We start from the raw sequence: 12,942 nt of genomic DNA, 5'->3' as shown, positions 1-12,942 counted from the left end.
TGCTGTTTGTATTGAGCGATTTTCTTCTAATACCACTTAGAATTGTTGTCAATTTTTTCATATTCCTATTTATTGCCTATCCTTGTTTTGGTTGTTTGGAATATCTTAACTAATTAAGGAATAAATTTTCTTGTATAATGATCTGTAGACTTTTACCTTTCTTCATCCTGGGCCTGTTTGATCTAAATTAGGCAGAAAAGACAAAACCTGGGTTAAAATGAAGAAAGGAAACAGTTAATACAGCTACGAGATATTTTAAAATCAGCACTCCAGGTTGAACAAAAAGAGGTGAGGGGATTTAATTTTGTAGGCTTTATGGTTCTCTTGGTTTGTTTCTAAATAGTTTTGGAAACAGTGGTACAGTAGTGAAAAGATCCCTGGATTTGGGGTCGTTGAACCTGGCTTCACATACTAGTTCTGTTATTTACCACCTAAGTGTTCTTAGGCACTTGACCCTCTTGATGCCTCAGTTTTCTCACCTGTAAATTGGAGGAGGTTAGAATGGGTAACCTTGATGCTGCCTTCTAGCTCTACCAGCCTGTGATTCTTAAAACAGCATTATAAAATCAAGTTCTGAGGCTGTTTAAGGTCTTGATTGTAAGCACACTAAGTCTTTGGCTACACAGTACCAAAATTACTGGTTTGCTCTTTCAGTTTACTCCAAGTCTTAGTCCAGTGTGAAAAAAAAGCCAGTAAAACTTGTCTGTTTACCATCTTTGGGACATGGCTTCAGTATTACCTTGTAAAATCTCTTCTGGGTATCATCTTCATGGGCAGGGGGCCCCAGAATTGTTCTTGGTGGCTTCGCCTTTCTATAACGCTGTGCTATATCACAAAGGAAAAGACTTTTTTGTTTATGCTGATTATTTTCTGGGCTAAAATGTTAATAGTTTCATCTTTATTCTCCTTATTCATATAAGAAATATAAACACATAATGTAAAAAGGGTTTTAAAAAAGAATTGTGTCTTCCAAGGCAGAAACCAGGCTGGAAACCTATAAGTCTCTCCTAAACAATACTTTTAGAGGGGAGGTGTCATAGTATGGTAGAAAGAATATTAAGCTCAGAGTTTGGAATTTTATCCCTGGCATTAAGCTTGGGTAAGTCATTTAACTTTTCTAAGCTTTATTTTCCTTAGTTGTCAAATGAGGGTCTTGTTCTAAGGTCCCTTCCAGCTACTATTTCCTGTGAAAAGTGATGTCACTGAATGTTAACATACCAAAACTCAGGACTTGTAATAGTGGACTTGTACTTTTTGTAATAAAGCCCAGTGTGGTATCATTAAGCTATCACCTTTTCAAGAGTATGCTATTCTTTAACTTTATATATCTATTTGCTTTGCACTGTAGGAATTGCCTTAAGATGTGCTTAGTAGTTGTTAGAAAACAGGTTCATGTTAATGTGCTAGTAATTAATTTAGTAGTAACATAAAGCTCAGCATTAATATTTTTTTATTTTATATTCTTGTGCTATAACTGAATATTATTATTTTTTTCTCCTGATAATGCATTTGCCTTTTGTGACCGAAGTCTAGGAGAGTAAGTAGTTTAGAATTCTATAAATTGAAGTACTTTGCATGTTCCTTTCTTGAACATCAAGAAACTGGATTTTTCTCCCCTAACTATTTTATTGGGTAGAAGTAGCTTAAATTTGTGACTCTTTATTTCCTTTTATATCCACATATCTTGAATAAAGGACAGAGACCCTTGGTTCTCCCACTTCACCATAAGCAGTGAAATTGATGTCCCTTTTGCCACCAGGAACTTCCAGTGCTCATAATTTGTCATTTGAAGTTGCCTACTCAAAATGCAACCTGGAACACTGCCATTTTCCTTCTGGTGTTGAAAATAAATTAAATCCAGTTCCTTGGTTTAGCTACTTAGTGAAGTTTCCTGGATTTTTTTGTCCATTGTGTATGGAAATGTGTATTTTCCTGGTTTCAGTGCACTGAGGAGCTGTCGTTGTAAACATTCACAGGAAGAACTGTATTTTTGTGAATGAGTTAATGTGTATTTTTGTCCTGGTGATCAGTCTTTCTACAGTGCAAATTCCTCTGTGAATTGTTTTCAGTGACTATTTAAAAGAGAGGCTGGGTTGTTCTTATTAGTCTTGTTTGGTTCAGTGTGTTAGTACTTTGGGGCCCTCTGTGGAGCATTATTCAAGGAGATTGGGCTTCAGGGACATAGCTCTTATGGTTTTGCCTTCTAGTTCTTGTGCCCCACATACTGGTGTCTCGTGAATGGTTTTAGTGACGATGTCACATTCTGCTCCGATTTATTTATATTTGCACCGTCTCCCTCCTCAGGTTGCTTGTATGGGAAATTTAGCTATGAGTGTTAGTTTCTTTTTTTTTTTAATTTGGGAGGAGTGCCAAGACCACACCTCTGAAATGCATTCTTTCTTTTCCACTCCCACTACTACCATCCTGTTTAGGCTCTTACCTCCTTATGCCCAGGTTATTGGTACACTCTACTAGCCCGTGCACCAACCCTATCTTTCATAACGCTCCCATATTAACCTAAACATTTCTAAAGCTAAACAATTCTAAAACAGTTTTCATTAGGTCACCTCCTTGATCAAAAAATTTCCTAAGTTCCTCACTACCTACCAAGTAAAACCAAAACTCAGCTTGGTATTCAATGCCCTTCACCACTTGACCCCAAACTATCATTGTAGCATCACCTCAAACTATACACCCTGACTCCAGGCCAAAGGTGTCAAACATGAACTCCATAAGTGTGGCCCTAAACAAATTAAAATGTAATTGGAAAATACTTAACAAGATAATTAAAAATACAATAAAATATAAATTACAATGCATTTAAAAACTAAGTCAATGTGCTGTCCCTATAGATCCTTAGGTATGATTTAGTGGCCCTTGACACCACTGTTCTAGGTGGACTGAACCATTCTCTAAACACGATTCAGGCTTTCTTTCCTGCACCTTCTGCCTCTGTCAAAGCTTGTTGAATTCCTCATCTTTGAAGACCTAGCTCCAATCCTAACCTTCTCAAATCAAATGAAATAGCATATTAAAGCACTTTGTATACCTTCAAGCTCTCTATAAATGTGAGCCATTATTCTCCATGAAACCTTTCTTGAACCCCTTGGAAGTGATTTATCTCTCTTCTCTTCTCATTAACATATTCTAATTTTTGTTTTACTTATCTCAATCCATGTCTCATGACTCCTACTAGATTGTAAATTCATGTCTTATTCATCTTTGCATCTCCCCCAGACCATAGCACAGTGTAGTGCATAAGCATATAATAAATGGTTGTAGAAGTGTTACACACACACACACACACACACACACACACACACACACAGAGGTTTCCTTACAACCTACAAAATATAGGTTATTGTACTGTGACAATTCCAAACATCAGAGATAAGCAGGAAAAAAAAAAGCCAAAGACTTTGGGATGTGGGAAAAATGAAGACAAAAGTGTACATTGAAAATGAAGTGTTGAGGCCAGGAAGAAACCTCTAGCATCCCAGAGTGGCTGTTTAGTGAGTTACTAGGAATGGGTGAGAGAAGCTTTTGTTTTTGGATGGAAGACTGAGCACAGCTAAGAAAAGCACCAAGTTAAAAAAAAAAAGCCAAAGCAGAGCCAACTCAAAGGTTTATCAGCACTCTGGGCACAGTGCAAGGTCTGTGTTTGCTTTGCTTGAGTACTGTTAGGAGGTTTGGGAGCATGGGACTGTTTTCACATTGCTTGCTATTTCCAGCTTTGCAGAGAAGCATAAAAAATTTACCGGCACATTCACCCTATCTTCGTGTTTATTTTTAAATTTTTTCCCCCTACTCCATCTGCCCTAGTGAACACATAGGTAGTCAAATAAATATTTCTTACTACTGCTGTCTGCCTCCTTTTCCGACTGGCTGCAGGTCAATATTAAACCTTTCAGCCCCGCTGTTGTTGGGGATGGTGGTTTTGGAAATTGTACCTTGAATTGCTTTTTAGTGTTCTAACAATTGAAAATAATTGATAATGCAAGCTAAGTTTACTTTGTGATTAGCGGTAGAGAGATGGGAAACTGAACTTGCTAGTCAGGAAGCTCATTTTAAAATCTGTAACAATTATCTTCCAAACAACTGCGCATTACCCACAGCTTGCATTATTGTTATTTAGACTGATTCTTTTTGGTTATTTTTCCTATTTCACCCGTCATTGTTTGGACTATGTAAAACAGATTGAGCAAGAATATACCTGACATGCAACCATGATTGATGACTCTGACCTGGGTGGTGTAAATTAGAGTTGTGTATAAGAATACTGATGAAGCTAGATTAAGAAGGGCTTTAAATGCCAATCGGAGGACTTTCTATTTAATACTAGAGACAACAGGAAATTAATGAAATTTATTAGAAAAATCATTTTGGCCACTGAGTGGAAGATGGGTTACAGTAGGGGAAACCCAAGTCAGGGAACCAGTAAGGAAGCTGTTGGTCCAAGTAAGAGGTGATGAAGACCTAAGTGGCAATAATGGGATAGACAAGAATCCAGTTTTGAACATTTTGAGTTTGAGATACCTACAAGACGTCAAGGTTGAAGTGTCCTCCAAAAAATTGAAGATGTGAGACTGGAGCTTGGGAAACAAACTAGGACTGGATAGTGTAGGGGTCATCTGCATAAACACAGTAGTTAAACCCATGAGGGCTAATACGGTCACCCAGTAAGAGAGTGCAGAGAAAGAGAAAGGCCCAGGACAGAGCCTTGGGGGATACCCACAGGAAGGGATGTAATATGGATGATGTTCCAACAGAAGAGTAAGAGGCACAGTTAGACAAGTACAAGGGAAACCAAGAGAAGACAATACCTCCCCCCCCCAAAGAAAAACAACCCGAAACACCTATCTAGGAGATTTGTTACTAGGTTTTTCAATACCAAGTGGTCTGTACTTACTGGTTTTACTACCTTTGTAATATGAGAAGTGCCTGATACCCACAGAAATCTCTGGAGTCCATGAACTTGCTTTTTAAAAATATTTTTAGGGATGGCTAGGTGGCGCAGTGGATAGAGCTCCAGCTTTGGAGTTAGGAGGACCTGAGTTCAAATCCGGACTCAGACACTTGACATTTACTAGCTGTGTGACTCTGGGCAAGTCACTTAACCCTGATTGCCTCACCAAAAAAGCAAAAAAAAAAAATTTTATAACTATATTTCAATATAATTGATTTCCTTTGTAATTCAGCGTATTTCATTTTATGCATTTAAATCATTGCTTAGAGAAGAGCTCACTAGGCATCACCAGACTGCCAAAGGGATCCATGACCCACGCAAAAAAGGTTAAAAGCCCCTAGGCTAGATAAATAAAACACTGTGTGTTGTGGTGGGGTGGGGTTAGGGGGTAAGGGGTCTGACATTTATCACTATTACATTTCATCTTATTTGATTTGCCCTAGTGTTCTATCCTCTGCAGATGTTTTTGAATTCTGTCATCCATTATGTTAGTTCTCCTTCTCACCTTTATATCATCTGCAAGTTGGATAAGTATGTGTCCTTTATAAAAATGATGGGATTGGACTATGGGATTTCCAAAGTCCTTTTCAGTTCCAAAATTTATGATCCTAAAGTGTCATGCCTAGCCAATATTTACAGCATTTCATCAGGTTTTTCCTGAGGTGCCATAAAATTCCCAAACATTTTTATACAATAAGATGCCCATTTCAGCTAAACCCTGTAAAAACCAGGGGTTCTTAAGCTGGAGTCCATGATGATAACTCTGAGGAGCAGCTAGGTGGCACAGTGGATAGAGCACCGACCCTGAAGTCAAGAGGACCTGAGTTCAAATCTGGCCTCAGACCAAACACTTAACACTTACTAGCTGTGTGACCCTGGGCAAGTCCCTTAAACCCCAATTGCCTAAAAAAAAAAATAACTCTTTCAATATAATTTGTAATCCTTTGTATTTTGTTTTATGCATCACCAGACTGCTAATGGGGTCCATGACACAAAAAAGGTTAAGAACCCCTGCTTCAGATTTACAGGTGATCAATCTCTTGATTTATTCAAAGTTAATCACTGCATGGTTTTGATCTGCTTAGGGGAAAGAATGAATGATGACAGTGAGGAGCTCAAGATAACTTTCACCATAACAGATTACTGGACTCCCTAAATAAAGAGACTGTTGCCTTGTTTCATGATCCTATTTCCTAGAATTGTGTGTCAGGAAATTAAAATTTGGGTCTTGTGGAAGGATAGAATGTCTATATAAAGGAATACGGAAAGGAAAGTATGTGGCAATTTATTTTATCACATGGAAAGGAAGATAATCTTATATCTCCAGGTTTGATTAGACCTCTTCAGCAGGAATAATTAGGAGGAAGATAGTTTGAGAATTTTGTGGGATAAACACTGTTCTACTTACTTAAAACAATTAAAATTTAAAAAGATAGTTTGACCTCATTCAGTAAAATTATTTATAAGTTGTCGTCCCAATGGAACTCTTTGAAAGCAGAGACTTTGTTTGTACCCCTCATACTTAGCTCAGTGACTTACTTTTTAATTGATTGAATAAATGTAAGGTTTAAAATAGAAAAAATTATGTTGGCTTCCTCTTTAATTCTTGTCCTTAGGGATCACTATACTACGATGAATGAATTTTTTAGACCTATTCAGAAGGTCTGTAAGTGGTACCAGTTAATATCTTTAGCATGTACACATTTAGCTGTATTGAGCCATGTGATGTCACCATTTATTTTTGTGTGGGTTTTTATTAAATCAATAGACTCACTTCTTGGATCTTTGATTTATCCTTTTGACAGGTTTATTCTTAGGCATTCTCAGAAATTCACTTAGGTGAACATCATTTTTCCATGCCCATTCCAGTGCACTTACTCCCAGTGGTACTTGATAGGTCTTGTCCTAATTTTCAGTTTCAGAGACGGTGGGTACCAGAGAGCCAGGGCCAAACTCATTTCTTGAAGAAGTAGGTTTGTCCTTTCTTCAGAGACATGACAACTAAACAAGCTCCTCTTAGAAATGGAGAAGGTTCTTTCTGGTTTTTATTCTCCTTGTTCAGGCTTTGTCATCAGCTGATAAATTCGCTGATTTTATGTCTAGGACAATTATTGCTTGAGCACAATTTAAATTCAAAGATGAAGCGAAAACTTTTCTTTGTGCTCATCCTGTGTTGGCACATTTTGTAGATTCAGTACTGGGGGCTCTTGCTGAGGCTGAACGATATCCAGAAGGTTATAGGACCTGACATGTACAGAATCAAGGGATATTTTAAAAAATGTTTTTTAGGGGAATATTCAATGTCTACTTGTCCTTTATCTCCAAGTACACCTAATATATTATTATTTGAATGCCTGTGTGTAATGTCTCTCAACCTTAACATGTCAGAATGAGCTTTTCTTATTTCTACTCTATACTCAGCTACCTCTTGCATGTTTTCCCTTTGTGTGCTGGAAAGAGTACTGGACTCAGAGTCAGGAGACCTGTAATGAAATCCTTTCTCCACCAATTACTAGCTGTGTGACTTTTGGCAAGTTATTTAATCTCTCTGAGTCTCAGTGCTTCCTCATTAGTATTGTGATAAATAAAAAATTCAAGAGACATAATTTCTGGGTAGTCATTTTATTAATTATGGCTAATGAATAATTAATAAAAAATGGTCATTTGACCTTCTCTTGTAAACTAAAGATGATCATGGTGGCTTCATGATGCTTATATGCCCTTGGAAGAGTGAGAGTTTCCAATAGGCAGCAATTAACTAGTTATCAATTTGTTAACAATCAGTTGGTTAACAGTTAATGAGAAGAATGAATATTATAGTGAGAGGTGGACCTATTCTAATAAGAGAGTGGGAATGTGACTTTGATTATGTCACTCTTACTCCCAGACCACCCGAAGCCTCAAGTTTTGACAATCCAAACAAAGGATCAAGGCCCCACCCAAGCCTGAGTAAAACACTTTGGGCTTCCCCAGTTGGGCTGGGTCTGAACCAGATAGAGGAGAATGTTAAATCCAATCTCATTATAGGAAATAGGAAGGGAAAAAATCTTGGATCTCCCCAGTGTTAACAATCGGTTATTTAATAAACATTTCTCTCAGTATAATGGGGCAATAATACTTGTACTACCTACTTTATAGGGTTGGCATGTGAAACACGTTCTGTAAAGCTTGAAGTGGTATAGAAATATAAACTAGTGAAATGTAGCATAGTGTAGTGGCTAGAGAGCTGGACTTGAATTCAGTAGACCCAAGTTCCAGTCTTGCCTCTGACACAAACTGGCTGTGCATCCATAGGTAAGACATTTAACCAGTGCCCAAAACAACTTTCTAAGGGTGTGATTTACAGAGTAGATTCAGATCGGCATTGGTAGTCCATCTTTTTTTCCCCCATCATTTCTTTTTTTTTTTTATTAATTTATTTTGATTAATCAATAATCACTTCCATATGCTTTTGAATTTAAAATTTTTCTCCCCCTTCCTCCACACCACCCTCCCCAAGATGGCGCACAATCTGATATAGGCTATACATTTACATTCCTATTAAACATATTTTCACATTAGTGATGTTGTAAGTAAAAATTAAAACCAATAGGAGGAACCATCAGAAAAAGGAAACAAAACTCAACAGAAGAGAAAAAAAAAAGCAATTCAACTTCCATAGTTCTTTCTTTGGATGTGGATAGCATTTTCCATCATGAGGCCTTTGGGGATGTCTTAGATCCTTGTATTGCTGAGAAGAGTTAAGTTTATCACTGTTAGTCATCGCACAACATGGCTGTTATTGTATACAACGTTCTCCTGGTTCTGCTCACTTCACTCAGCATCAGACCATACAAGTCTTCCCAGGTTTTTGTGAAGTCAGCCTGTTCGTCATTTCTTATAGCATAATAGTATTTCATTACATTCGTATACCACAACTTGCTCAGCCATTCCCCAGTTGATGGGCATCCTCTCAATTTCCAATTCTCTGCCACTACAAAAAGAGCTGTTATGAATATTTTTGTACATGTGGGTCCTTTTCCCTTTTGTATGATCTCTTTGGGATATAGCCCTAGAAGTGCTATTGCTGGGTCAAAGGGTATGCACATTTTTATAGGTCTTTGGGCATAGTTCCAAATTGCTCTCCAAATGGTTGGATCATTTCACAACTCCACCAACAATGCATTAGTGTTCCAATTTTCCCACATCTTCTCCAACATTTATTATTTTCCTATTTTGTCATGTTGACCAATCTGATAGGTGTGATATGGTACCTCAGAGTTGTTTTGATTTTCATTTCTCTAATCAATAATGATTTAGAGCATTTTTTCGTATGACTATAGACGGGGTAGCCCGTCTTTAGAAATGTCTTATACCAGTGAAATTATAGGTCTAATCTAAAAAGAAGGCCCTTAAAATTAGAAATATAAGTTGTTATTGTCTTCACCAGCACTACCACTCTTCTGGTTCTCTGGGTAAATTGACTGTGTCAATTTGTCATTCATCTTTCTCTTTTGCCTTCTCCACATCCAAGCCATTAGTTAATGTAGTCAACAAGCATGTATTTAGTGCTTACTATATGCCAGAGGTAAGGGATACAATGAAAGGCAAAAATAGTCCTTGCTTTCAGAAATTAACTGAGTTAGCTGAAGAATGGCTGAGGTTTGGCAGTGGAGAGACTTGAGGCAGGAACACTGACCAGAAGCTATTTCAACAGCCCAGGGGTGAGATGATCAGGGCCTGTACCTGGTTTGTGTGAGTGAAGAGGGTATGAATATGGAAAAAATTGTGAAGAAGGAGGTACCCTGGTGGGAGGGGATGAGATCAAGGGTGCATGTAGAGGGATCAGCTTTGTTAAGGACAAGGGCCACTTCATTGGAGACAGTAGTGAAGGAGGAAATAGTGGGGGAGGATGTTTGAATGATGTGAGATTTGGTGGAGGGGAGAAGATGGAGCTCTGAGGAATGGCCTCAGGTATTCCTGGTAAAGTACGATGCAAGCTTTTTGGCTGAGGGGGGAAGGGGAAGCAAAGGGCTTGAAGAGAGAGATAGTTTAGAACAGCTGCTTTGGGGAGTGGTCTAGGCAATCAGTTTGGGAGGAATAGAATGTCAGCCCTGCTGCAGAGTAGGCCCAGTTGAGAGTGGATGGCATGAATTTGTAGTGTCCCTAGTTAGCAGAATTTAGTGATTTGTTCAGTTCCATTTGTCAGCATGAGAGTAAGAGCTTAGGAAGTAGAGAGTGAGAAAGCCATCGGTTTGGGGTTTGGTGTGGAGTAATCAGAAATAGGACAGGGGGAGCAGGGGATACAAGAGATGAAGATTCTGTCGAATTACCAAATTCTGCTAATGATTTCAACACAACCTCTTTACGCTTTGTAGTGGCCTCTTCTCTGCTTTTCAGACGTATCTTTCCCCACTCCAGTCTGCCCTCTACACAGCAACCAGCATATTTATTAGACACTTGCCTGTTTCAAAACATACAATGACTCCTTAGTGCCTTTGGATTAAATCCAACCTCAGCCTGTCATCCAGGACCTTGTGCCAACTTGCTTATTTATGCCATCCCATCTAATTCCTTATCACTGCCTTCTGTGGCCTCCATCTAGCTTCATTTTACTAGCAACAGCTTCTTCCTGTTTCTCTGTGCATTACACATTTAATTCATCCTCCCTGGAATGTCCTTGGCTCTCCTTTATTCCAATCTGTGTTTTCATTTTCAAAATTCACCTCCAGAACTCACCTTCTATGATTAACCCAGTGTGATTCTGTTCCCTCCTCTACTAGGCGCGAAAATGAATTGAATATTGAATGTTATTAGCCCATAAAGAGCCCTTCGGTATATTTCGTCTGTTTTCTCCTTCTTTTTCCAGTTTTCTTATCTAGTTGGCCAGTTCACACTGTTCATTCATACTGATCTGGCAATCCAGTAAAACTCAATTTTTCCCCTCACATGACCCAGTTGTCTAACCATGCCTTTATCCTATATGTATACTAGTGATGTGGGGAACCCACGCGTAGTATTTTTATAGTGAGCTCTCACTTGATACCAAATCATCAGCAATGCTGAAACAGGAAGAAATCACTTAATTGTGCTGACTGGGTGGGGATGCTACAAATTTATGTCATCTACTCTCATCTGGGTCAGCTCTGCATCAGGGCTGACATTATATTCCTCTCAAATTGATTCCCTATCCCACTTCCTAAAGCAGCTGTCGTAAACCTTGTCTGTGTTTAGTTAAATGAAAGATGAAATCCAAGTTTCTAGTTTAAAGTGAAATTCCTCATCCAGATTCTCCATTTACCCAGTGGGTAGCACTTCAGTTATTATTAAAATGCACTTGTTCAGACACCTAAAATAAACTTACCTTGAGTACTGTTGATTTTGAGGGCTGTTTTACTCATAGTGGGGCAGGTGTAGAAAAAACTATGAGACAGGAAACTAAATGAAACTTTATCCTCAGGGACCTCAGACAAGCCTTAGGAAGCCACATTCTGTGACATCTAGATCAGTAATTGGCCAGAAGGTTTGGGTGTGCTGTTATTATCCCTACATCCCTTGTTGTGTTGAACGGTTCTTATAAATTCTTCTGTGTCTCAGAGTGAGCTGCCGTCTTCCTTTCCTAGTAAAGAATATGAAATAAAATATACCTTTGGTCTGAATTTGGTGTGTCATGAAGTAAGGGGGAAAAGTGATTTGTTTTTGTAGGAAGGGAGTCCATTCAGTTAAAAATAATTGTTGAGGGGTAACTAGGTGGCACAGTGGATAGAGCACCGGAAATCCATCCTCAGACACTTGACACTTAATGGCTGTGTGACCCTGGGCAAGTCACTTAACTCCAATTCCCCCCCCAAAAAAATAGTAATAGTAATTGTTGAAGGGATTGTAATACATGATCTCTGAGGTCTCTTTTAATACTAATTACCTATTAATTTATGATTTCTTCACCATTTTTTAGGATTCACAAATTCGGCAAAGTACAACCTATAGTTTACACCAACCTCAGGGAAATAAAGAACATGGGACTGAAAGGAATGGTAATCTCTACAAGAAAAGTGATGGGTGAGTCAAGTATTTTGCAAAATGGAATTTTTTTTTTATACTATTTGTATTAAATTTGAGACTCAATTTTTGTGTTCTTTTTAAAAACAGGATCAGAAAAGTATGGCAAAAAAGGAAATGCTCAGTTAAAAACGGTTTTCTGACAATATCCCATGGTACAGTAAGTACTTCGCCCCACCAAAAAAATTCTTGTTCTCTCATATAGGCATATGTTTGTGTATTTTATGAGGCTGAAATATGTTAATTTTGTTTTTTGGGTTTTTTTTGTTTTTTTGAATTGTACATGACTTGTATTTTTAGAGTGATAAAACTGAAGGGCAGCATGGTGTAGTGGATAGAGAACCGGCTTCAGAATCAGGAAGACCTGCATTCAGGCCTTGCCTTTGACTCTTACTAGCTGTATAACCATGGACAAATTATTTAACCACTCAGTGTTCTACATAGCTCTTTAAGATGAATATGTAGAGTAATAATAATAACAGTAACAAAAACTAACATTTATATAATGCATAGTGTAGACCAGGCACCATGCTAAGTGTTTTACAAATACTATTTTATTTGATCTTCACAACAACCCTGAAAGGTGGGTGCTATCATTCCCACTTTACAGATGAAGAAACTGAGGCAAATTGTGTTTAAGTTATTTGCCCAGAGTCATAGAGCTAATAAATATCTGAAACCAGATTTGAACTCCAATCTTCCTGACTGCAGACCCAGCCATCTTATCCACTGTGCCACCTAGATGCCTCAGAGTAGCTACATATAGCCTTGGTAAAATGAGTGTCTCAACCAGTGAAGTCAGGTACAAACAAACAAACAAGATAGGACTTTGGTGTTGAGGAGAAAAAAGGCTCATTGGGGTTGGGTTTTTTTCCCACATTTTTAGTGTAGGATAATATCTGAGCAGCTACAGTTCCCTTTTCCAGTGAAAGGGAAAC

The 12,942-nt window shown here is 38.2% G+C and overlaps 1 long non-coding RNA gene across 1 annotated transcript; it reads left to right on the top strand.

Annotated features, from left to right (window-relative positions):
- The first annotated feature begins 218 nt into the window (after positions 1-218).
- Positions 219-12,165, top strand: LOC114034189. The gene is made up of 3 exons (XR_003568068.1): positions 219-288; positions 11,901-12,004; positions 12,095-12,165. It is a non-coding gene; the product is annotated as an uncharacterized LOC114034189 (long non-coding RNA).
- Positions 12,166-12,942: the final 777 nt, after the last annotated feature.

Source organism: Vombatus ursinus, unplaced genomic scaffold, assembly GCF_900497805.2.
Source record: "Vombatus ursinus unplaced genomic scaffold, bare-nosed wombat genome assembly UNPS02008436.1, whole genome shotgun sequence".
NCBI lineage: Eukaryota > Metazoa > Chordata > Mammalia > Diprotodontia > Vombatidae > Vombatus > Vombatus ursinus.
This window is presented reverse-complemented; position numbering and strand designations above follow the sequence as displayed.